A 27,261-nucleotide genomic window follows, 5' to 3' on the forward strand; every position below is an offset into this window, starting at 1 on the left:
GGATGAACAATAAGCTTGGTTCAAATCTTTGTATGGAAACATTCGCACAAGAACGAGCTGCAAATTTGCAGCAGAGACTAGCGAAAAGAATTGCAGATGAATGCTTCTTTCGTTGCATGCATGCCAAAGGTTTTCATAATTTGCATTTTAACCCCTTGAGTTTCATTTAACGCTACTATGGATCAGAAAATTGGAAAAATCAATCAAATTGGTCCCTTTAACTTCTTTAATTGTTTCAATTGGGTCCTTGTTTGTTTCAATTTGACGAATATGAGTTGTTTAGTTTATTTGAATGCTTTGAGTGATTCAATTTCATGTTTATTCCCATTTCGTGTGATTATTTTGTTAATTAAAGTGATGCCTTGACCTTTTCTTTGTTTTGGGAGGGTAAAATGAGTAATTTCATTCCGTTAGGGCTCCATTTCAAGGGAGGTACACCCTATCTCTTATTTTCACTTTATTTGACCCTATATGCACTAATGTGACTCTATGTGTTCAATTGCATGCTTTTTCATTTCTTTACACGCTTTATTTTTTCCAACTTTTCAATATTTATTTAGTCTAATTTGTAATTATTTGGCAAGGCAATTAAATGCCGCAATTGTAATAGTTAGGCATTTTCTTTAAATTATTTATTTTCTCCCCTTTTAGATTGTAGTAGGGCCCCCCTAATGTAATAGCTAGGCCTTGTTTGCTTTATTTGCTTGGTATGTTTTTGCGTGCTTATGTGTTATGTGTACTTGCTTTCTTAGGGCATTGCATCTAGATATCATGCTTATTTGTTATGTGTCTATGTGATATTATGTGTTTACATACTTTTATTAGGTCTTACATGATTTATTTGATTGTAACAAATGTATGTCGTCACCACACTAGTCCAACGCTAGTTGTGGCCCCCTCTCCCGAATCCACACTAGTCCAATACTAGTCGTGGCTCTTTGTTCCATTTTTCTCACTAGTCCAATGCTAGTGAGAATTCATAGACATGGGCTAGTCCAATGCTAGATCCTTAGGAGCCCATTCGCGCGTTAGATCATGATTGTATGATAAAATCACTTTATCTCATGCATATTTTTCACTTTTTAGGGTCTTTTATCATTTTGTATGATATTTCCCTTATACGTATATCCCTTATCCCTAAATTCCCTATATATATACCCCTATGTATGATACATAACATTGGAATTGCATTTCATTTTAGAATTAGGATTAGGGTAGTGCATTTGCTTGATTAGATTAGGGAATACCCCTTGAGTATGGGATATGGACGAGTTTGGCTTTCTAACCTTAGCACGCTCGTATTCCCTCTATAAAAGGGAAAATTGAGTCACGAACATTAGTCCCCCGTACCCGACATGATGCACCCCTTTAAGACATGTATATTTGTATAATTATTTTATTCCTTTTCTCTTTGAGTGTCATATTTTTGCACAACTCGTGACTTCTTCGAAATAATCACTTTGGGCATCGCAAGTAATGCGATTTGCATCAATTAAAATTCGGAGAGATATTTTGACCCCTCGATACCCTCTTAGGTCTTGGGTTTGCATTCATATAGTACATCCGAATGTGATAAATCTTTTGGTTAAAATAAGAAAATCCTTGACTAAATCGCGCAACTAGCCTTGGCTAGGTTGAAAGGGTGCCTTGGATTCTTATCCTTGCCTTCCCTTTCTTCAAATGTGACTCCCGAATCTTTTTCTCTGATTTTCGTAGACTTGGAGTCGTTTAAAAAGGGTTTTCTACTTTTTTATTTAAAATTCATTTTTAGGTGACTTGGTACACCTTAACTCTATATCAAGTGGCGACTCCGATTTTTCCAATCAAAAACCCTTTTTAAACTATTATTTTGGGTCAAATCGTCGCATTTTCAAGTCCCATTTAGACCCATGTTTTTCAAAAATTCATTTTTCAAATAAAAAATCCATCTTTCCAAACTCATTATTTATCTATAAAAAATGGGGTGCGACAGTTCTAAGTCGACATGAGAGATACCTCCCATCCGAATCGGTGTGGTACATGCTATCGCTTAGAGAACTGGGTCGATGAGACATCGCTCCAATCGACTTAAAATTGTTTATGGTTCTAAGTCGACATGAGAGGTACCTCCTACCCGAATTGGTGTGGTACATGCTATCACTCAGAAAATCGATTATAGCACTGAGATGGTATGAGAGGCACCTCCCACCCGAACAGGGTGTGGTACATGCATCCACTCAAAACTCACAACTTAAACATATTCATGTACAATTTCCAAACATATATATTCATATAACAAGTATCACGTAATTAAAAGAGAGAGAGGACGAGAGCGATAAACTACACCCTCGCCTCAGCGAGTTTACGTATCATGTATAACACTTGTACAATTAACATTTCAATCACGTAAGCATTTAACATGTACTTGACACTCACCACAAGTCAAGGGCAAGTTAAGAGTGAAGTGAGTTGTCAGACGAGCTCTTCGGCGTCTTCGTGATCACTTGAGACATGTACAATCATAATTACCTAGGTGCTCGACCAAGATTACAAAGAAAGACATTTTCTCGCTACTCATTCTCCAAGTCACAAGTTCGAGCTAAATTAAAGAAGTTTTTCTAGCTAAATCGTTAAAATAATGCTCAAGAGAGCTCGAAGGTGATTTTTGATTCAAGTCGTGATAAGAAAGCTCAAATCCAAAAGATAGCACCGTTTTCACTTTTGACACGAAAATCGAGGAAATGAAGTAAATGGTTCTCGTTTTCCAAAACTTTAAATCTCATGTCCAAACTTTGGAAGGTAAAGAGTGTTCACATTTTTTTCCAAGCTAATGAAGTCAAACATATCCAAAACTCCACTCATTTCATAGAAAAAATATCAAAACTAAGGTTCCAAGGTTCAAGTATAAAATAAGGTGTCATTAACAAAGAAAGTGGAACAACCGAGAAAACGCATTAGGAAAGGTTTAACCTTCGGAAACCAAGATTTGAAATGAAGGTTTAAAGTTCTAATGGAACCATGTATTCCACCATGAAATTACACCTAAAACCGTCCAACAATTGCAAAGGAGGATGGAAAGTTCTTAAAAGTTCATTTTCTAAGAAATCAAGAATTTCAGCTTTGCACGACAAACTTGATAAAATTAGATCTTGAGTTTCGTATGTCCAAAATGGAAAAGTTTATACTGTTGAAAACTAGATCCAAAGTACTAAAAGTTCCTAGAAGACACTTTTACACGGTTCCAAACAGAAAGCATTCATTTTTCAGCTTAAAGTTACTGATTTAAACAAGCAAGACAGAACCAGTCTTGTTTTTCGGTGATATTTGAAAATTTGGCAAATTTCATAGAAAATGAATCAGCCTTTGAAATTCACAACACAATAAGAGTTCCAAACAAGGTTTCAAACGCAATAAACAGAACTAAATTCGGAGTTTTGAGCAACAAGATATAATAGTTCAAATTCGGTTGATTTTCACTACGTGAACGGTGAATTTCCAGATTTGAAGAGCCATCTTTGGGGTGTTATTTGGATATCGAAATGGCATTGAAATTCCACCAAATTTGGTACATTTAAACTTTCATATGTGGAATACCTCTCTATCTAATTTCCCTCAAAAACTTACGTGGGAAGGTAGTTAACCAAACAACTAAAGTTAGTGAAATTTTCCAAAGCTAAACTGCCAACTCAGTCTTCTTTTCTTTCCAAAAGTTTGGTACAATGAAATCAGTCTCAAATTGATCCATTTTCGAAACCAAGGTCTAAAAACATTTAATAAGCCATTTGATAAGCAATTGACATCAAAATTTTTGAAACAAAACATCCCACAACAAACCTGACCATTTGGCCAGCAAGAAGGGAAAAACTTCCCAGTTTTCAGTTTTGTCGCGCTTTCGAAATCAAGCTACATCTCACACAATACAAGCTAAAATTAGGAATGGTTGGTGGCATTGGAAACTAGGTTCAAAATGCCACATTTCATCAGAAGGAAATGTTTTCAGAATCAGTTCACAAGTGAGAGAAAATAGAGCCACAAGATGCAGCTTCTCCATTTCTCTCGGATAGACATTCATAACAAGGCACCAAACTTTGCCGAATCACTACGGATGATTCAAAATGAACCAGCGGGTGATTTTTTTATCGTTAGAAAGATACGGATGTCTATTTTTGAATGCCGCTAATGGCACTCAATTTTGACTTTTGTACAGAGAGATATATTCAGGCAAACAACTACTATTTGGCCCTCCTGAACACCATTCCCAGATTTCTTTCAATTTTGAAAACCTTAGTTTTGAGCATCCAATTGAAATTATTTTCGCAAGGCACTTTGTATACATAATATACAACATATATCCCTCAATTTCATAGCCAAACAACCAACAAAAATTTGAAATGCAAGCAAGTTAAAAGCAGGATAGATTCGGCCAGCTTGCACTTCCATTTTCCTTCGATTTTTCCTTCACTTTCTAACCGTATTCATCTCAAATATCACATAAACAACCACCATCAACTAATTACACCTCAAGTCAGCTACCTATAATCCACCTCAAGGCCACTAACTTAAAGATTAAAGCAAGAAAAGAAACACCTCAAGTCTGCTAGCCTATTTCATACTTTGGGTTTCAAACCCATGCAAATCCAACCACTAAACTTTGATTAAATGGAAAGATTAGAAGAGTTGATGGGTTTACCTCTAACCCTTGTAGAAACCAGAAATTTTCACCACAAAAAGCTCCAAGAATTTCCACTAGATGTTGTGTGACGACCCCACCGTACCCAGAGGCGTACCAAAGGGCTTAGGGGATCGTCTGCCTAACTCGCGCCAGGACTCGATACTTAAAAATGAAAAAATAGACTACATGCAAAAGAGAGTTCCATTTACACAATTATGTCTTCAAAAGTTGCATAAACATGTTGTCTTCCTCCAAGCTAAAGTTAATCTCCAAGCAGTTTTGAAGTTGGGTGCAAATTTGGAAGTGAAGTGGAAGCAAGAATTGAGCAAGTGAAGTGGAGCTTTCTTCTCTTCTTTTCTTCTAGTTTCAGCCGACTCCAAGGAGAGAGAAGAGAGAAGGGTTTGTTGTGTGAAGCTTCTATTGGAAGCTTCAAGAATTTGTGGCCAAAAGCTATGTAAAAGTCAACTACGAATAGTGCGTGAATAGTGTCCCGTACTACCACTTTTCTTTCTTGTTTGTTTCACTAGTGCACTAATCCTCAAATGTGATTCCTTTAATACTATAATTATTCACTCGTAGTAGTCTAATATAAGTTTCTTAAATCTCCACTTAGCCGTTTTGACGCGAAATACACGAACTTCCAATTCACACGCGATAAAGAGAAAATTTTGAACTCACTCACCTCTAATCTCTCAATCAACTTTTCTTAGTCTACCATTAATCATTCTTAATTCTCCAAGATTATTGCACTCTAGGATCGAATATTATCTCAAAAAACGTGTACTCACTATTTCTCACTAAACGAGCCTCCGAAAAATTAAATTTGCTAACAGGACATTTTAAAAATATAAGTGAGACATTATTTCATGAAAACGGATTCAAAATGGTTGAAATAAATTATTCAGAGTAAACGGGTGAATAAATAATTAAATAAACCAGTAAAATAGGAAAAAAATAAGAAACTTTTCGGGTCGTCACAGTATTTGATACCATCGAAGTTAAATCTCACTTGCGAGAAGAGACCTATCTTACAGCATTTATATCTTGTTGGCTCTGCGTCTTTGCTTTACCAGATGAGGACCTCTATTATATTAGGCCATCTACTTTCAAAATTGCTAGTATGATAGCTGTCGGTGGTAAGACTTGCCTTGCTGTTCCTGTCTTGCTAAATATCTACCGAGGCTTAATAAAATTTCAAATTCATCTACCCCAAGGTGTGCGCTTGTGGCTTTTCTAATGCACTATGTATATGCTTGGCTAGCGAGTTATTTCTCTATCCATTATTTAATTCCAAATACCATGCCTGGACGAACAATGACCAATTATTCTGGAGAGGGTGACGCACGTTACTTTGATGAAAACAGTGCTCGCGTCCTTATTCATCAGGGAGACAAAGCAACTTAAGGGACAACTTCTCTTGTGAAGAATCAAAATGAACTTTTTGTTGATAACGGCAAGTTAGCGAATCCAGAACTAAGTTATTTTATCAGTGTCTGCTCAAATTACTTAGTTTTGTATGCTGAAGGAGATTTTCTTGTTGAGCCATATAGTCCATATAGATTCGCGCGGCAATTCGGGTTTTATCAAGTTCCCCCACAGGAACTTGGAGCAGATGTTCGTTCCTCAAATTATGACTTGAGTCGAATACTTTGGCACACTGCTATTCGCAATAAAATAGAGTCAAAGGTGTTTTTTTCTAGCTATCCCTTGAATGCTAGCAAGCATACCTCTTCAGGTTTTCAAACATGGTGGTCTATGGTGCATGATGACTATCTCCTCAAATGATGTCATACTTTGATTAAGAGTGTCCAATCAAATGGGAAGCAGAAGAAATCAAAGGGAAAGAAACTTGCAAACCTGAATAATCCTTCCAAAGTTGGCAATAATCTTGAGATGAAGCGAAAGATTGTGAGAAGCGAGGAGAAAATTTTGAAGAGTTCCAGCAACAAGGTTGCTACTCCTGAAATCCTGACTTCTAATGAAGAATCTCCGAAGGGTACTTCATTTCATCTTCCTGCAACAATAGTGAAGGCTACAGATCATGATTCTTGCAATTCTCATGAGAAGAAGAGGAGTGACCCTTTTGATGAGGAGGATAGCAATCCACTAGCACGGACCAGCACTGGAAATGCAAAAGATCCAAGGTAATGACTCTCCCTTTAGATGATATTGCTTTAGATCCTAAAAAATTCTTTAAGGACATTCCGGACATATCTGTGCCTAGCATAAGCCGTGTCAATATTATAAGGACACTCCTTACCTTCTTTAATTTGACATTTGAAATTTGCTTGTTAATTTCATATTCATGATATGTCTCCTAACGTTTTCCTTGTAGTTGGACGATCAAGACTTGATTTTCATTGATGATGGAGAGCCAATCCAAGCATTAGTTGAAAAACCCACTGCATTTGAACTTTTGACAAAACAAGTGGTCAATTCTACCCAACAAAAGGATACTTGTGAGAACTCCAAAAAGGTGGTAGATGATGAAAATTCGGTTCAGCAAATCATGATGCAGAAGGAAGAACATATGACTCCACCGGAGAAAAAGAAGCTCAAGGTTTTTGATCCACCATTGTGGCCAAGGGTACCTCAAGTGTCTGACTTTTGTCCCCAAACTGTGATCTCAACATGTTGTCGAGACTACATTCAAATGTTGTGGAATAACTTGAGGGTGATGATATCTCAAACAACCTTGGAGTGCATGCCTGCTCTTGAAATGAAAGGAAACGAAATCATGGAGGAAATGCAAAGTTTCAATGCCACAGACATCTCAAATTTGCAAGGTCTTTTAAAGGCAACTCTTTACATCGTGGTGAAGTCTTCTCTTCCAAATAAAATTTCAGTTGAATCATTTAATGAGTTGCTTTCTACAATCACCCAACATCTTAGAGACGCTCAGGTAAGGAGAAACAACAAGCAGAAAAGATCTCAACGCACATGTTGAAACTTAAGGAGATTGACCGCGAGGAAGTAGAGTTAAGGAAGCGACTTGAGTTCTTGGATACTCACATGAAGGAGACGCTTTCACTATTACGAGAAGAGTAAGGTGAACTTACCCAAATGCAAGGTACGATGGTCGGCTTACGAAATAAAATTCGAAAGATTGAGAATTCCCCGCCCTTACTTGCTAAGAAGAGCCAAACTTTGGACAAGATGCAAGTATTACTTGAAGGCAGTTGGAAAGAGCTATCGTCATTTGAATTCTAGGAACAGTTGCAATCTTTTACTTTGTTTCAAGTTTTATCTATTGTTAATCGTTCAAAACATGTAGCTATGAGCATAAACATTTCATAATGAAACTTGATCTGTTTTTTTTTTCTTCATGACATTCTTGTAGACGTCTCTTGTTTTTTTCCTTCTTTCAATAGCCACCATTTTAGGCTATCAACTGCAATATAAACGATTCCATCTTTGCATAATTTTGATCACACTTGAAAAGATAATTGTCCAAATAATTTTGATAATTTGAACAACACACTTTCAAGTATATGAAGTAAAATATTTTGAACTGTCCTAAAGAGGAATGTTCTTTTTTTTTTTTTGCAACAAAAGAATCATCAGGGCAAAGACTTTAGTTTTATAGGGTTGTAATTGAATTTAGAAGTTATCCTTTAAACTGCCTACGTATCCCAAAAGGGAATCAAATCACACATAGTTCCTACCGTTCACAGTTTAAACTCTTGCGGATCAGGAGTATCCATTTATTTACCACCTTAGATTTAGTGGAGTGTTTCAGCAGTTTAACCACGTGCTACACTATTGGTGATTGCCATCCACAGTTTTAGCTCATACGGGTCAGGAACGACATGCAGTTTAGACTCATGCGTCATGGAGTACTTCATTTTTTTTATGGCATGTATAACTTCATGAATTTTCCATTTATAGGACCAACTTTTACGCCATCTTTGTCCACCAGTTTATACGCGCCATTCGTGTAGACTTCTCAAACAACATATGACTCATCCCATTTGGAGACAAATTTGCCTTTAGTACGATGAGTCATAACTATTGGTCTACGAACGACAAGTATCATGTCCCCGACTTGAAAGGAACGGCGCCGAACTTTCTTATTAAAAGATCTAGAGAGACGAACTTGATGGCATTCAAGATTTTTTTGGGCATCCAATAAAGCTTCTAATTTTTCAAGGCGCAGACGAACATTCTCTTCCTTCGTGAGCCCTTCTTGGATAGCAATTCTCAAAGAAGGAATTTGTTGTTCAAGGGGCAGGACAACTTATATACCATAGACTAAGGCATATGGCGTGGCCTGTGTTGGAGTTCGATATGTGGTATGATAAACCCAAAGGGTTTCGCCTATCCTTTCGTGCCAATCCCTCTTTGATTTAGCCACCACTTTTTTCAACAAGTTACACAAAATTTTGTTGAATGCCGACCATTGGCGGAGGCATTATACATGGAGGACTTGCATTGCTTGAGTTTAAATTTCTTATGCAACTTATCCATTAAGCTATTGGAGAAGGGCTTTCTATTATCAGTGAAAATGTATCAGGGAACTTCATAACGGTAAATAATATTCGCACGAATAAAATTCACCACATCTTCTTTTCTAACTTACTTGAGCGGTATGGCTTTAACCCATTTAGAAAAGTAGTCGATCGCAGCCAATATATACAAATGTTGACCGGACGACTTTGGTAATGGCCCCACAACATAAGACCCTAAGCATCAAAAGGTCAAGAAGCAACGGTCGAGTGTAATGGCTCGGGTGGTTGATGAATATAATTTGCATGAAATTGGCAAGCTTGACATTTTTGAGCATATTCTATGCAATCTTTGACCATAGTAGACCAATAGTAGCCCATTCTTTTAATTCGAAAATGTAGCTTGGGACCGGATTGATGAGCTCCACACATTCCGGAATGTGCTTCGTGCATTGCCCGATATGTTTCGTCTTCACTCAGACAGTGCAAAATTACACCTACAAAGGATTTTCGGTATAGCGTATTCTTGTACAAGATAAAACGAGAGTCACGACGGAGAATGTCAACTCTCCTACGTTGGTCCCAAGTAATTTTTGATACTTGAGATAATCAACGAGGGGTTGTCTCCAATCTTCTTTGTCAATTTCATAAGTTGAGATCACATGAGTGTCGCCTCCTTCAATATCTTCATCATCAAATAGTGGTGAAATTACCCACTTTTGGCATACACGAACTTGTATCTCATGATTCGGCATGGTGAGTGAAGAGGTAAGCACTGCTAATGCATCAGTTTGCTTATTTTCTCTTCTAGGAACATGCTTAATACTTGCACCCCCAAGCTGCCTCATAAGTTGCGTTACATATTTGTGATACAGAATTAACTCGGACTTTTTGACTTCATAACTTCCCAAGAGTTGGTTAACCACTAATTGAGAGTCATCATAGATTTGAAGTTCCAGCTGTTCCATGTCGACAGCTATTTCAAGTTCGAGTATGAGAGTTTGGTACTCAGAGACATTGTTTGAACAATGTTGGTTTAGAGTAAAAGAGTATAGCAAAATCTCTCCATCAGGAGTTATGAATACAATACCCTCTCCAACTCCATGACGATGAGTAGCACCATCAAAATACATTTTCCGCTATGGGCGAATCTCAATAAGGAGTATATCCTCATCTGGTAGGTCATCAAGAAAATCTGTCAGAACTTGTCCTTTCACAGCTTTTTGAGGCACATAAATAATTTCAAATTGTTGTAACTGAAGATACCATCTAACTAGACGGTCGGATAGTACTGGTCTACTTATCAAGTATTTTATAGGATTCGCCTTGGAAATGAGCCTCACACTATGTACTTGAAAGTAGTGTTTTAACTTCTGTATTGTAAAAATAAGAGATAAATACCACTTTTCAATCAGCGAATAGTTTAGTTCGTTGGGAGTCATCATTCTGTTTAAATAATAAAAGGCAACAACTTTTTCTTCATTATTTTCTTGTGCAAGCAATGCCCCCACTGAGCGTTCCTGGGCAGTAATATAAAGAAGTAATGGCTTTCCATGAATAGGTGCAGCCAACACATGTGCTTTCATAAGATAAGACTTAATGCTATTGAATGCATTACTACATGTCTCATCCCATTGAAATGGCACATCTTTCTTCATCAGGCAACTAAATGGTTGACTGTGACAGCCCCACTTCCCCCTAAGACGAACCAAAGGGTTCGGCGGACCGCCTGCCCAACTCTCGCCAGGACTCGTTCGATCTTTTCAAGCAAAATAAGATATAACCTCGAGGAAAAAAGAACTAACCATTTCCAAACTAGTACATATACTTACATTCATTTCTATCTCAAAAGTAATACAATCACAAATATAACAAAAGCTTTAAGTTCATACTACATCCAACCTTATCCAAGCACTAGCGCGAGAACAATAAAAAAATAAAATTTCAAAAAACTAGACCAAGCTAGTCTGTACAGGACTCACGCCCTCGCTCACATCCCATGTAAGGAAAACAAAGCTAACGGAATGAGCTAAAAGCCCAGTGAGGTTCCATACACATATCCAAATAATTAAACAAGGACATTAATCATGTAATAACAAGTAATCCAGAAACATTTACAATATAAAGTGATGATAATACATTCATTAAAAGGATACATGCTCACATAGAGCCCTTCGTTCATTCATTCTACCAACCATTTCCTTATTCCTCTAGCATTAAAAATAATTTCATTTGTAAGTGAAAACCCCTCAATTGTTCTTGCCATTCTTTCATTCATTTCATTTTCCCCCTACTGGACACTGGCCAGTCTCCACCAGACTTCGTGGTCAAACTTGAGTATACCAAACATTAACCCAGGGTCACCAATCGCCCGACCGAATCCGCTTCTGGCTCGAGTCGACCGGCAACGAAGGGCAAGGGCCCAGTTCAGCCAATAGGCTTACATTCATGTACAAGCAGTATTTAAACATTTAATCATTGTAAATTTCACATTCATTTAGGTCGAGTGCGATAAAGTACACACTCGCCTAGCAAAATTCATTTTTAGAAATCATTGAAAACATTTAACATTTAATCCAACATTCACAAATAGTCACATAGTCACAACAATCTACATAGTCATTGGAAACGTAACGTACAAAGAACACTCACCTATTTAAGCAAAATAACGTCCAAAGTTTCCTTCCGGATAATACCCTCAATCACCAAGGAACCCTAATAATAACCAAGACAAAATATTACAGTTAAACCATCCAAAGTTTAGGTGAACCAAAGAAAATCCGAATAATTACTAGTACAAAGTATAAGTATAGTTTTGGAAGTGAAAAGAGTACATTTAAACCAAAGGCCATGAGTAAAATATTTATAAAACTTATGCTCGCTCGTAAAACTTTGAAATCTCCATTTGAGTCGAAGAAACGAAGAAAACGTATTTCTATTAGTCGTAAATTTCATTTTTCCAAGGGTATAAGTTTCGGTCAGATTCTAACTTATATACCTCTAATAAAGAAGACTTGAATACCTTAGATGATTCAAGTTATTTCATCCTCAACTCTTACTCAAGTCGCGAGTACATCTACCTAGCCCTCGAGTGCAAATTTGGGCAGCACGCCCTTTATATTTACCTATTTTTCAGCCATTTATGGCTTCACTATTTTCCTCAATCAGCCCCCAAAATCACTCAAAAATAATCTCATCACAATAGCCATTCAATAGGCTAAAAGTCATTCCATTACAAAACCAAACTACAAAAGTGACCGGAAATAAGGTTTAAGGTAAAGAACAAAATGACAGGTTTGACGTCTCTTAGCGTATCGGTCACAACCGAAACTTCGCTTATCGGATTGGGGTAAAATTTATACCGTTTCGAAATTAAGACAAAGGGCAACAACTTTGATGCAGACAACTCAACCCAGTTCATAGTGTATCTAGGTTAAATTTACAAATTACAGAACCAGAATTTCACCATCAGGCTGGTTAACAGCACTGTGTTCAAATGACAATAACTCAGGCTACCAAAGTTCGATTGAGACGTTTTCAGATGCGTTGGAAAGATAAAACATAGCACTACAACTTTAATGTTTTGGCCAAATGCTAATTCAATACAGATCAAGGTGAAAAAAATGAGGCCACAATAATGAAATGTCAAAACTGTCCACAGAACTCTACCTATGGCAGTCAAGGGTATTTTTGTCATTTCACATGTTACAGTGCTTGAATTGAGTTGAAATTTTACAGGAAGTTATAAAACATCATTTCATACAACTTTCATGTTTTAAACTAAGCCCAATTCAGCCTCCATCATGGCCGAATGAAACTGGTCAGAACAGGGTAGTACAAAAACTTAAAACTGGAATTTATGCAAACCAACCACAAATTTCTTTAGGCAAAGTAAACTAGCACCTAAACACAAAATTTTCCATACATCAAAGCTATTAAATCATGACCAACCATTGTGACGACCCCACTTCCCCCTAAGGCGAACCAGAGGGTTGGCGGGCCGTCTGCCCAGCTCTCGCCAGGACTCACGCACGCACACTAACCCGAATCCTTCCGAAGAATAACCTAAACTATTACAATATCGCTTCCCTCAAAAAAAGTCAATCACTAAACCACATTAACTTCAGAGGTAGCAGTAATAAAAATAACCAATCGAGACCCTTAACGTCCTACGTGCTACGTACCAAAGTATAAAGTCGTACAAACCGGATAGATAAATACATAAATCCCTATTACAAACTTACAAGCCAAATAATCGAATTAGGGTTTACACATTTCCCAGATTCAAGTGGCAATCCAAAAAGGAAAATACATTATCCCAGATAACACATTACAGCCCACAGAATAAGTCATAGTATTCAAATACAATCGAAAAAGAAAAACATAAGTAAGTGTCCAGCTTTCAGTTCCCGAAACCTGTTAAGGAAAACAATAAACGTGGGGTGAGCTAAAGCTCAGTGGTGCCCCAAAACATGTAGTCACGTAATTCAAACAGCAAGTAATAACTTAAACAAATTTAACAATTAGGAAAGCGTATAACGACACAAGGTAGGATACAGGGGCTCTCAGGAGCCATTTTCCTCGCTTGATCACCATTCATCGTAGTTGACCCTCCGTCAACTCTCACTACTTATAGTCCATGTAGATCCACTCATTTTAATCCTAACCCGTCACCATTCATACCTCCGCTTCGGGCCCGAACTTCGTCTACCGACGCAGTATACTCGAGATATACCCGTAATAAAATTAGTCGAGAGATTCACGAATCGACGTTTTTGTAGTTGATTCAAGTGTCGAGGGATTCACCCAACGACGTAACTACTCTTAGATTAAGGATTCACGAGAAAAATGATTCACGCAAGTCACCACTCGAACGGCTAGTGCGATAAAGTACACACTGCTCACTTCGATGGATCAAAAAAAACTCATTTTACAATTCATCACATATCGAGTCAAGAAAGCACTTAATTCAAGTAGGAAAAGAACAGGCAGGGACACTCACCAAGAGTGGAGTTCAGTTATCAAGTTGGGAATCGAATTCCGCGTCCTCGCAATATCCTAAAAACCAAATTTTGAAACTATAAGTTTCTACTCAGCTTTTAAGCTTATAGACATCGAGGTATATTTAATATACTACTAGTCTACTTTTCTTAGAAGAATCAAGAGTCCCTTAGGTTAAAACATGACAAAAATAGAAGAAATGTTTATTATAGTTTTCCTTAAGATACTTATCCTTATAAAAGGGTAACTAATATTATTTTCTTGAAATAAGTCGACAAACCTCTTAATATCCCGTTAGGAAGTTACTTTGAACATTTCTTTAAAGTTACGGCTTTTGCAAAAATTATCCTTAAAACTATTTTTCCTAAAATAGGGTTTCTTGCCGAGCAAGTTTCCCAAGCTTTTCACTAAGATTAGTAAAACTCGTATTTTGGAACTTTTCCTATAGTTAACTATCCAAGTGCAAAGCTTAAAGAAAGAAAAAGAATTAAAATAAGACTTAGAGTTTCCAAAAGCTATAGAACTTATTTACTATAGCTATCAAGGCTAGTTTGAGCTAAAGGAAATTATCGAGTTGGAAAGTTTTAGGCAAAACACTAGATATGGAGTTTTATAATATAGTACTAGCTGGAAAAATATTCTTGATTAATTTGATCACAGTTACTCGAGTTCGCAAGGTCGATACAACTTCCACAGCTCCGATTCCGTTTCGAAATCATAATATGGATCAAAATATGGCAAAAGTTCACATAGCAAATTACTAGAGCTTCGTCAATCATTAGCCCTAGCTTTCAACAATTGCATTACTGAATAAAATAAAATGATCAACCAAGGCTTCATCAATCATTAGCACTTGGTTTCAGCAAACCCATCATAAGCAAATAAAAATAAAGGTAAAGCCCCAAGACATTCCAGCAATTAACTTCCATCATCCAGTAATACTTTATAAAATCATTCAAATGGCCAAGGCTTCATCAATCATTAGCCCTTGACAACATCATTCACTTCCAACAACAATTCAATCAAGAATTCAAACCACAAATAAGCTAAATGTTCGATCCAAGTCAAAATTCAGTTTCATAAAGAAACAGGATATTCAAGCAGGACAGTCCACTTTGGGGAGTCACGGACAGCAGTACATATGGAGGAAAAATATGAAATTTCTACAGAACAAAGGCCCATGAATCTAGTTTCAAATGCCACTGACGGCACTTCAATCGGATTTTCCTACACCAAGATATATGCATTTTTCCTAGGCTGGTCAGTAAATCCGAAAATCTGGATGCTCTTGCTCACTTGTGGAAAAGCTCCTTTTTCTCTTTTTAAAACCATAAGGCTTTTATTCTAACCATCCATACAACTCTTGTAAAATTTTAGCACCACATTTTCCAGGCAATTTCAACCATTATGAACTCAAAGAATAATTTCATTTTCAAGCTGGGGAATTCTTACTCAAACTTTGGCAACTACAAGGAAAATTTCCAGCATTCGTATACCCACGTTTTTGGTTAAATCATTCGTGATATCAAATGTTTCATTGCTAAACAACACGTATGTCTTAAGATACACCATTTTCCTGTGTTTTGAAACCATTTTATGCTAAGGAAAATATTCAAACATCAACTAGTGAAATCCGGAAACAATTCAATATTTTCTGCTCCAACGTTTGGTTAGCTAAATTTTCCAGCAACCATTTATCTTGTATTAAAAATTTTCCTTGGTTTAAACATGGTGTTAGGTACTCAAGTCCAGCATGTAAACACTTAGCTAGTTATAAAAAATTTCTCATTTCAAAACCAGATTCATACAGCAACTAAAATCATCCAGAAAAATCCAGAAATCTGTCCAACTAGTCACGGTTGAACATGCATGAAGAAACTTTCTGTTTTCATTTAATTTTCTTGGTTAAAACATGCTTTTAAACTCTCAACTTACTCATGCAATTACTTAGCTAGAAAATAAACATTTCCAGTTCAGAAATCGAGTTCAAATCACAGTTATAATTATCTCCAAAATTCCAGAAATTTTCCAGCTATCCTCGGATGATCAAGCATGCAGCGGATTTCTGTTTCAATTAATTTTTCTGTTTTAACCCAATTAATTAACTATATGAAAAGCTTACTTATCTTGTTATTACCCAGCTAATCACGGTTATAAGCTCAGAACAACAGGATTAAACCAATTGAGGCTGCATTATTCAAGTCAAGCACTCGGCTATCACAAAAAAAAATGCCAGCAGCTAATGGTCATAAGATGTAAGCTTTTCCTTGGCTGGATCATTATATTAGGCACCCAAAATTGACATGCAAGACTAATAAATGAAATCACTATCAATACCAGTTTAAAACAGGGTCGGTCACCAACAAAATGTATCCAGAATTCCAGAATTAATTCCACTATTCGCTGATGACATGCATGCAGCAGATTTTTGTTTTCCCTTCAAATTTCTGGCTTATACACAACTAATTGATCTCATGCAGGGCTTAATCATCCAATATTTAGCTAGTTAAACACACAACCAAGAGAGTCAAATACTTTTCTAGTAAATTTCATACTACAACATCCATACAATTCCCAACTCAAACTCACGGCCATCAAAGTTTTCCAGAACTTAAATGTTCATAGATCCAATATTTCTTCGGCCAACATAATGTATTAATTACTCAAAATCATCATGCAAAGCTTTAACCAGTTTAATCAGCTAGTGATTAGTTGATTACGCACCAATACAAGCTCAGATTACTATGACTAAACAGGGTTACATCTGCATTTCTGATTAAAGCTCACGGCTATTCCATTTTACCAAGGCAGATTTTTCTCAAGCTCCAAATTTCATTAACCGAATGCTTAATCCAACATGCAAAGCCGTAACCCTCTTGTTTTTACTTGGTTAATCCCCATCATCAGTTTTAGATTATCGTGATATAGCAGGTTAAGGTCTGCATTTCCAATTCAAGACTCGGCAGACCCAAAATTTGTGCACATCAGATTTCTTCTTCTCTAAATTCATCATCCGATGGTTCCACAGTACATGCATGCTTCAAGATAGCTCAAACTACCTCTGATTAGTCCTAAAATGATCCAGAATTTTACCTCACAGCAAGCTAATCTTTCATACGAAAATCTGGAAGATTTTACTCTCCTTGCTCTCGGCTTCACGCCCAAGCTTGGCCCAGGTTTGATGAGTTGCGGCTGGAAGTGGTGAGGTGCGGTTTGGTTGAGGTTGCAAGTGGCTACAGCTGGGAACTGGTTGCGGCTGGTGAAGATGAAGGTGCAGAATGGTGGGAAACCTGCTCACGGTTTCTCTCTGCCTCCACTCCAGCTCACGGACAGAACCAGAAATGGTTGCAGCTCGCGGCTTCTTCCCTCGATTGTGAAGTGCGACTCTCCCTCACTCTCTCCCTTTGTCGACAATGGCAGGGCAGAGTGAAATGCAGTTGTGGTTTGAGATGTGAAGTGGAAAGGAAATGAAGAGGGTGCCGTGGTTTAGGAGATGGTTGAGTGTGGAAGTTGGTTTACGTATAGAATTGGTGAGATTGTGATTGGTCAATTGGGGCGGTAATGGAAAGGCTGCAAGAGGGAGTGTTTGGCCGTGCATGGTGATGGTTGTGGTGTAGTGGAGGGTAGTTTAGTCTTTACACATTCCTTCTAACGAACACTTAAGTCCTTGGTTCTAATTTGATCCCAAAAATTAATCCCAAGTATGATTTAAACATCGAGTTATACACTGATCTTGCAAGACTTTAATTATCGAAATTTTACGTCTTAAGTATGTTTAGTATACTTGTATCATGTTTATCTAAAATTTATTGGCTTTGTCTTAAAGCGGAAATTCCTATTAACATTTAACATTATTAACGATTAAAACTAGTTATCGGAAATCAAAGAATTTATTTTAAAGTAATAGAATTAATCCAACTCAAGAAATATTAATTTAGTATGGCAAACCGAATAATTCAATATTGGCACAATTATATTATTTATTACATAGAAATTATCTTTATACTTTTATTGCAAAACAATTAATTACAATACTAGAATTCAAAGAAATTAATTATTAGATCAATGAAATAGTTTACCATAGAAATATGAAGTTAATGTAACAAAACTAAGAAGTTTAGTAGTTTAGCACAATTCTTTTATTTTGCACCTAACGTTTATTTCTACGTACTCATTTAAAGACAATTGGGCTTAGTGCTAAAATTTATTAAAGTATTAAAATGTAAATAAAATATGCACTGATATTTATATGTCTATTTTCAGGGTTCTCACATCCTCCCCTCCTTAAAATGATTTTGTCCTCAAAATTCTCACTTTCTCAAGAGATAGGTCGGGTTACTTTTTGCATCTCTTCTTCTAGTTCCCAAGATTAGTTCGGTCGTTTCGTTTTAGATCATTTATTTGCTACAAGGCCATATTTTTATTGTCCCACGCGTTGTCATCTTACTAGTTGGCTTAGGTCAAATAGCTAGCCTGCCAGACAAATCATAGGATCAGGATGAGCAACTATTCATACTGAAAGCTTGAGCCGTAATACTCTTTCATCCTTTTATTGATGGTTACTTCAAAATATAAACCTTACTACTTTCTACTTAATCCAGCGAGTTCTTAAGTATCACCGAGATTACCATCGTTAATCACTATCACGACAGAATAAGGAAGCCTTATCCCAGAGAAAGTTTTCATGTCTTAGTGCACTATTCAATACTTACCTTCAAAGTTGTTTGAAACAATAGTCATACTTCTTATTCTCACTAGGGCCTTATTATATTCCTTCGATTCAATCTTACTATTTTGAGATCAGATTCCCCAATGAAACCTAGGTAGACGAATTTCAAGAGTCACTCCATTTTCGCAACTCTTTTGGTTCCTAGGTTAGTTGATTGGCCTAAAGTTTTGGTACTCCACCAACCGTTCTAAGGTATTAGTCATATGGTCGATAGGGTAGCTACGTGGGTGGGTTCCTTCTAAATTCCCATTGATAGCATCTTTGTCGAAGTCTGCTCTACCATTATCTCTTGAAACGATTATACATCATTAAAGGCTCAACTTTCAAAATTTTACGTACCTTTCGTGATTAATAACGGGACATTAAATACACATTTGGAAAAATTGTGGTCTATATACATATATAAATAAAATGGTTATTCGAATGGAGGACGAGAAGAAAAGAAATTGGTTCTGATCTTGATAGTCAAAATTTCACACTTTTAATCGCAGAGATTTTCTGGGTATCCTTTCCGTATTTTATCTTCCCTTTCCGCATCACTTCGTCTAATCATTCATGTTTGCCACGAAACCTTAACTAAAGGAATTTGGCCTTAGTGTTTTTTCGTAATATAAGTGTCGAATCGACTGCTTCCCAAAGTATATAAAAGTTCAACTACTTGAATTTACAATTTATCCGCGCGTCATACTCAATTAAAAATTTTCACCCAAGATAGCATTATCACTCTGACATTATCGCTCCCTAGGTTCTATATTTCTCACTACGAGTTGATTTAAAATAAGTAATAACCAATTATGCATATATACGATTGCGGTTAATTTCACTCCATATATATCATTAATACCAAGCAAATTCAAGATCAATTTAATTACATCACAGAACAAAGTCAATTACAACATATATCAAGTTCAAGTACACTCTAGTCAGAAATCAAACAAATTTCTTTTTAAGTGCATTCAATATCCAAACATGGCAAAGGTCCGACTCCAACGTCCCATCCTATTGATTTCTATCCGTAATAGAGTTGGTAAATCCTTGAAATTCCTACCTTTACTCACAAAAGTTCAGTTTAACCTGGATCTATCAAGTCATTGCTTCAACGTTGGTCTAACCTTTCTTCTAAAGGTATGAGCTGATAAATAGATCGAGTTTACTAACTTTTAAATTTTATTCATGTTCTTACCCTTTCCTATTTCTGGTTATTAATAATGGTTACATCAACAACTTGTATACATGATACGATAACTATTACTTTAACTCATAAACTGCAACGATTTTTGCCAAGACATGATTGCGCTAATAGTCACCACCTACTCCATATATATATTATTTATTTTTATTTTTATTTTTTTTTATTTTTTTATTTTTTCTTTTTTTTATCTCATAGTTCTATACACCACTTTGGTTACCAAAATTCACTCAGGTTGGTACTTATTTAATTCCCGGGACTAATAAATATTACAGCGTTACAAAAATTAAACACGTAATCATCAAATCATATACTCACAATATATGTCACATTGCATACCAAATTCATACAACTTCAAAAGCTAAATAATTCACAAATACATTCAATATTTTCATACATGACTCAAACTTCAATCTTCAAAAGCATGAGAGGAAACAATACAACAATACACAAATTATTATAACCACGTAGCTAATAGCCTAACCCTTAGTTTAGATTCAACTTAACCTTCATTAGTTTAGTCCTGGACAGGCCCACTAGACCCCCTTAGTAACACTAATCAAATTTCCTTAGTAAATTGTAGATCTACTACGTCTAGTGCCAAATCAAATAATATGATCATTACTTAAGTACATCAGTGGCTCTCAAGTATTCTAAATGAACTCAAACATTTCATTCATCAAGTTTTCTAATAATCTAACAACTAGGTATCTTTATCCCATTGGATATTAGCCCCGAATAATCCTTCAATACAATTCAAAGACCACAATGTCATCTAGAGCTCACCTTTAATTATTTGCAAATGATAGCATACTAATCATGTGGCAAATTTATCAAACTTATCTCTCCTCCGGGTTTAAAACCATTCACAACTGCATAGTTCTTATTTAAACTGCTATTCCACTCAAATTCTAAGTCTAAAGCCACATTTTTGGGTAAGAGGTGACATATATTCCCTTTACCATCGAATGACTAGTAAAATTTTCATCTCAAAACAGAATTGGCACTAATCTTCAAGGTCTCGCTATTGGTTCTTCACCTTAAACTCTCAAAAGCTAGACTTGTCCTTTCGAGTCTACTTCACCAAATTTAATCATGCTTTCTAGTCCCGTCATAATGCGGTATACTAAATTCTTCACAATTTGCAAATACACCATTGAATGAAATATCTGGTATTCGAGTACAGGAATCTAGCAATAGGATAATTCACATATCAGGCTGGCCAGTCCCAAGAGTAACTTACCTACATTTGAGATTCCTACACAACATACACATCTAATATCCCCAACTATAGACTTTTGTTTCACACTTAACAAGCCAATCCCCACAGTCCGAGAACCTTTTCCCGGTTTGAGCTTGGTAAAAGCTCTGATACCACCTGTGACGACCCCACTTCCCCCTAAGGCGAACCAGAGGGTTGGCAGGCCGTCTGCCCAGCTCTCGCCAGGACTCACGCACGCACACTAACCCGAATCCTTCCGAAGAATAACCTAAACTATTACAATATCGCTTCCCTCAAAAAAAGTCAATCACTAAACCACATTAACTTCAGAGGTAGCAGTAATAAAAATAACCAATCGAGACCCTTAACGTCCTACGTGCTACGTACCAAAGTATAAAGTCGTACAAACCGGATAGATAAATATATAAATCCCTATTACAAACTTACAAGCCAAATAATCGAATTAGGGTTTACACATTTCCCAGATTCAAGTGGCAATCCAAAAAGGAAAATACATTATCCCAGATAACACATTACAGCCCACAGAATAAGTCATAGTATTCAAATACAATCGAAAAAGAAAAACATAAGTAAGTGTCCAGCTTTCAGTTCCCGAAACCTGTTAAGGAAAACAATAAACGTGGGGTGAGCTAAAGCTCAGTGGTGCCCCAAAACATGCAGTCACGTAATTCAAACAGCAAGTAATAACTTAAACAAATTTAACAATTAGGAAAGCGTATAACGACACAAGGTAGGATACAGGGGCTCTCAGGAGCCATTTTCCTCGCTTGATCACCATTCATCGTAGTTGACCCTCCGTCAACTCTCACTACTTATAGTCCATGTAGATCCACTCATTTTAATCCTAACCCGTCACCATTCATACCTCCGCTTCGGGCCCGAACTTCGTCTACCGACGCAGTATACTCGAGATATACCCGTAATAAAATTAGTCGAGAGATTCACGAATCGACGTTTTTGTAGTTGATTCAAGTGTCGAGGGATTCACCCAATGACGTAACTACTCTTAGATTAAGGATTCACGAGAAAAATGATTCACGCAAGTCACCACTCGAACGGCTAGTGCGATAAAGTACACACTGCTCACTTCGATGGATAAAAAAAAACTCATTTTACAATTCATCACATATCGAGTCAAGAAAGCACTTAATTCAAGTAGGAAAAAAACAGGCAGGGACACTCACCAAGAGTGGAGTTCAGTTATCAAGTTGGGAATCGAATTCCGCGTCCTCGCAATATCCTAAAAACCAAAATTTGAAACTATAAGTTTCTACTCAGCTTTTAAGCTTATAGACATCGAGGTATATTTAATATACTACTAGTCTACTTTTCTTAGAAGAATCAAGAGTCCCTTAGGTTAAAACTTGACAAAAATAGAAGAAATGTTTATTATAGTTTTCCTTAAGATACTTATCCTTATAAAAGGGTAACTAATATTATTTTCTTGAAATAAGTCAACAAACCTCTTAATATCCCCGTTAGGAAGTTACTTTGAACATTTCTTTAAAGTTACGGCTTTTGCAAAAATTATCCTTAAAACTATTTTTCCTAAAATAGGGTTTCTTGCCGAGCAAGTTTCCCAAGCTTTTCACTAAGATTAGTAAAACTCGTATTTTGGAACTTTTCCTATAGTTAACTATCCAAGTGCAAAGCTTAAAGAAAGAAAAAGAATTAAAATAAGACTTAGAGTTTCCAAAAGCTATAGAACTTATTTACTATAGCTATCAAGGCTAGTTTGAGCTAAAGGAAATTATCGAGTTGGAAAGTTTTAGGCAAAACACTAGATATGGAGTTTTATAATATAGTACTAGCTGGAAAAATATTCTTGATTAATTTGATCACAGTTACTCGAGTTCGCAAGGTCGATACAACTTCCACAGCTCCGATTCCGTTTCGAAATCATAATATGGATCAAAATATGGCAAAAGTTCACATAGCAAATTACTAGAGCTTCGTCAATCATTAGCCCTAGCTTTCAACAATTGCATTACTGAATAAAATAAAATGATCAATGTAACAGCCCTACCTTCCCCTAAGGCGAACCAAAGGGGTTAGCGGACTGCCTGCCCAACTCTCGCCAGGACTAACGGTTCAGATTAGCGCGATCTAATACTTTTCGGGTCATACAACCGCGTGTAAACAAGTCGAACCCACAAAAATAAATAAAAAAAACAAAGTCGGAGTCGGCCATGAAGAGGAACCGACACGTCAAAACCCAACCAAACGTTGAGCAAATATTTACATCTCACAAGTTAGCATATACAACCCAAAAGGGGCATACCAAAGTGGTTCAAAAGTGGATACATGTACGGTTTGCCAAATCAAAAGAGGAAACGCCCCAAAAGTACACTTAGGGTTTTAATACATGAGCTATACAAAAGGTATGTTCAACTAGCTCAATTTGGCAGCCATGTGTCAAATCCAGACCAAAAGGGTTTATTTTCCTGTAAGGAAAACAAAAGGAACAGAAAGGGGTGAGCTTGCGCTCAATGAGGTACCAAACAAATAACATTAAAATCATGGCATTTCACATTTAACAAATCAGACACACATGTCAGATGTAAAGCAAAGGAACCAATGATTCAAATCAGAAGGATACGGGTGGCTCTCAGGAGCCAAATTTCCAGCGCAGTACTTGATCTAAACCGGTTGACTCTCCGTCAACGCATATAGAACCAACGCGTCCGTAGACCCCTCTTTACACCGAATTCCGTCCACCAAACACCCCTTTACCGGGCCCGCTCACCTCAACCGAACAGAAATGGTAATACTCGAGTATACCGGAATCAAGGGTCTCAATACCCAAAAATCCCCGAACAGACTACCGTGGTTCGTTATCTAATCGTCCAGGCCCTTGCCGGCCCGACTCGAATAACTTAGCCACAGGATTGAGCACATAGGTCATAGAAATCCGAACAGATGCAGACACAGATAACAGATTTAGATACAGATACAGAATAGCAGATTCAGATAGCAGATTCTGACGGCAGATTCAGATAGGCACTCAAAATTGGCATATGAACAGATAGAAGAACGAGTGTGATAAAGTACACCCTCGCCTCCATTTTATCAAAACAGTATTTGGCTTCAATAGTCATACATCACGTATTCAGATATTCAGATATTTCACATAATGGGTAGCGAGTAGTGGAACACTCACCGGCTCAACTTCAAAAGTTTTCACTTCAGATTGGCCTTAATCGCCAAGAAATCTTAAAATAATCAAAATAAACCAATTGAAGGTTTTACTTCCAGAATCGAGTAAACAGAATGCACATGTGAGGCTCGACTACTAGTCGTATGCCTCGCCAAATAGTGACTAATGCAAGGGTGCAAAACATGATTTTCTTAGAAACGAAAAGGTAACATGAAGACTTAGGCGCAAACAACCCAAAAGCCTTTCATTTCCACAAAAAGGCAAATCCAACTTAAAGGAACCCAACGGCCTATAAAATCGGGCAGCACCTCTCCTAAAATTCTTACTTTTCCAGCCATTAAGGCTTCATTATATCCTCAAATCAGTCCCAACATTTCACACAAAAGTCATCTCATTTACCAAAAACCGTTCACTAGGCTCAAAGCAGTACAAGTACAAAAGTTAGCTAGGAAATGACCGGAATAAGAGTAAGTCTTAAAACATGTAAGCAAGTACAATGAGACTCGATAACGAGTCAAAAAGCCATGCCAATCATAACCCCCAATAGGGTTTATATGCATGAATAAGCATCATAGGTAACCAGAAATTAAGAAATGGCTTTAACTTAGGCCTTAACAAAAAAAACGTATTTGACCTCATAATGCGGTAATGACACCACTTTCACTACGGTTATCGGATGGGGTTGCAAGACCCACCGTTTCGAAGCTATGAAACAGGGCTACAACAATGTAGAAGGCCACTCAGTCCAAATACTAGCACAACTAGGTCGAAAATGCAGAATACCACAACCTGAACCGTAATTGCAGGTTTACAAATCACACAAAACTGTAATCAGTACAACTCGGTCTATACAGGTCCAAATGCATTGATTCCAAAGGAATATGGTATCTAAGACATTCAGATACATTTCATCAGAAGACACCAACAACAAAATCCAAACCAATTCCAGTCAAAATGGCCAATTACTAGTGCAGTTTCCGCATTCTGATCAACCCAGAACAGCAACAGTAAAAACGACATATCTCACTCTACGCTAATCCAAATGACCTGAAATTTTGTAGGCACTTCAAACTCATCAATACCTACAACTTTCATGTTTTGAGCAAAGTCCAATTCGGCCTATAACCCTATGATCCAAAACCGGACAGAATTAGGGGTTTATGAACCCTAACTTTTCATTTTTCAATCCAAACCCAAAATTGGTTGCTATTATCACCAATTCACACCCACATGAGTCATTTCCACTCATTAACAGCCATCATAGATGACCACAACATCTCATTCATATTAAACGAGAAAATTCCTCATAAATATAAAAACTTCACCAAATCACTTCAAATCAAGACATAATTCACATAATCCATCACTTTAGCTACTACTAAGCATCACTTAAGCATCATTAGGTGTAGTAGGATGTTCAACCATCACTTACCTAGGAAACAAGAGAAGAGGAGTTGTAGACCACTTTAGCTCTTCCAAAAACTTCACCAAACTCACCACTAACACAAAAAGGCAAGATTGTATGGAGTAAAAACTAATTTATGTGATTGATTTTGGAAGATTGAGCTAGTTGGAAGCTTGAAATGTTGAAGAAACTTTCTTCCTTCTTGAGCTAAGAGGGCCGGCCATCCAAGGGTAAGAAATGGTGAATTTTTAGTGATTTTTGAAGATATTTAACTCAAATGGGTCAAAAGTCAAAAAAAGTGAATAGTAACTCTTAAGTCAAAACCAATGTAGTGGTGACACTTGTCACCTTCATTAATGCAATCTTATCTTTCTTTTTTTCCTCTCACATCAATCAATCTCACTCTCTACTTATCTCTTAACACCCGATAAATTTTACACAGTATCCGAAACTTAACCCTATTGGCCGAATTTTTTCGAACTTTTCGCACTAGTGGGTCCCACGTCCAATATATATTCTTAATTTTTCAAAAACTCTCCAATACTTGAAAAACCATCTAAAACTATAACTGCTCATAAAATCCACCAAGAAAGTATTTCTAAGCCAGAAAATGCAGAAAACATGCCATTAAAGGGGAAAAACCCTAGGGAAAAATATTAGGAAAATACGGGCTCTCACAATCAACCAAGGCTTCATCAATCATTAGCACTTGGTTTCAGCAAACCCATCATAAGCAAATAAAAATAAAGGTAAAGCCCCAAGACATTCCAGCAATTAACTTCCATCATCCAGTAATACTTTATAAAATCATTCAAATGGCCAAGGCTTCATCAATCATTAGCCCTTGACAACATCATTCACTTCCAACAACAATTCAATCAAGAATTCAAACCACAAATAAGCTAAATGTTCGATCCAAGTCAAAATTCAGTTTCATAAAGAAACAGGATATTCAAGCAGGACAGTCCACTTTGGGGAGTCACGGACAGCAGTACATATGGAGGAAAAATATGAAATTTCTACAGAACAAAGGCTCATGAATCTAGTTTCAAATGCCACTGACGGCACTTCAATCGGATTTTCCTACACCAAGATATATGCATTTTTCCTAGGCTGGTCAGTAAATCCGAAAATCTGGATGCTCTTGCTCACTTGTGGAAAAGCTCCTTTTTCTCTTTTTAAAACCATAAGGCTTTTATTCTAACCATCCATACAACTCTTGTAAAATTTTAGCACCACATTTTCCAGGCAATTTCAACCATTATGAACTCAAAGAATAATTTCATTTTCAAGCTGGGGAATTCTTACTCAAACTTTGGCAACTACAAGGAAAATTTCCAGCATTCGTATACCCACGTTTTTGGTTAAATCATTCGTGATATCAAATGTTTCATTGCTAAACAACACGTATGTCTTAAGATACACCATTTTCCTGTGTTTT

Source organism: Coffea arabica, chromosome 9e, assembly GCF_036785885.1.
Source record: "Coffea arabica cultivar ET-39 chromosome 9e, Coffea Arabica ET-39 HiFi, whole genome shotgun sequence".
NCBI lineage: Eukaryota > Viridiplantae > Streptophyta > Magnoliopsida > Gentianales > Rubiaceae > Coffea > Coffea arabica.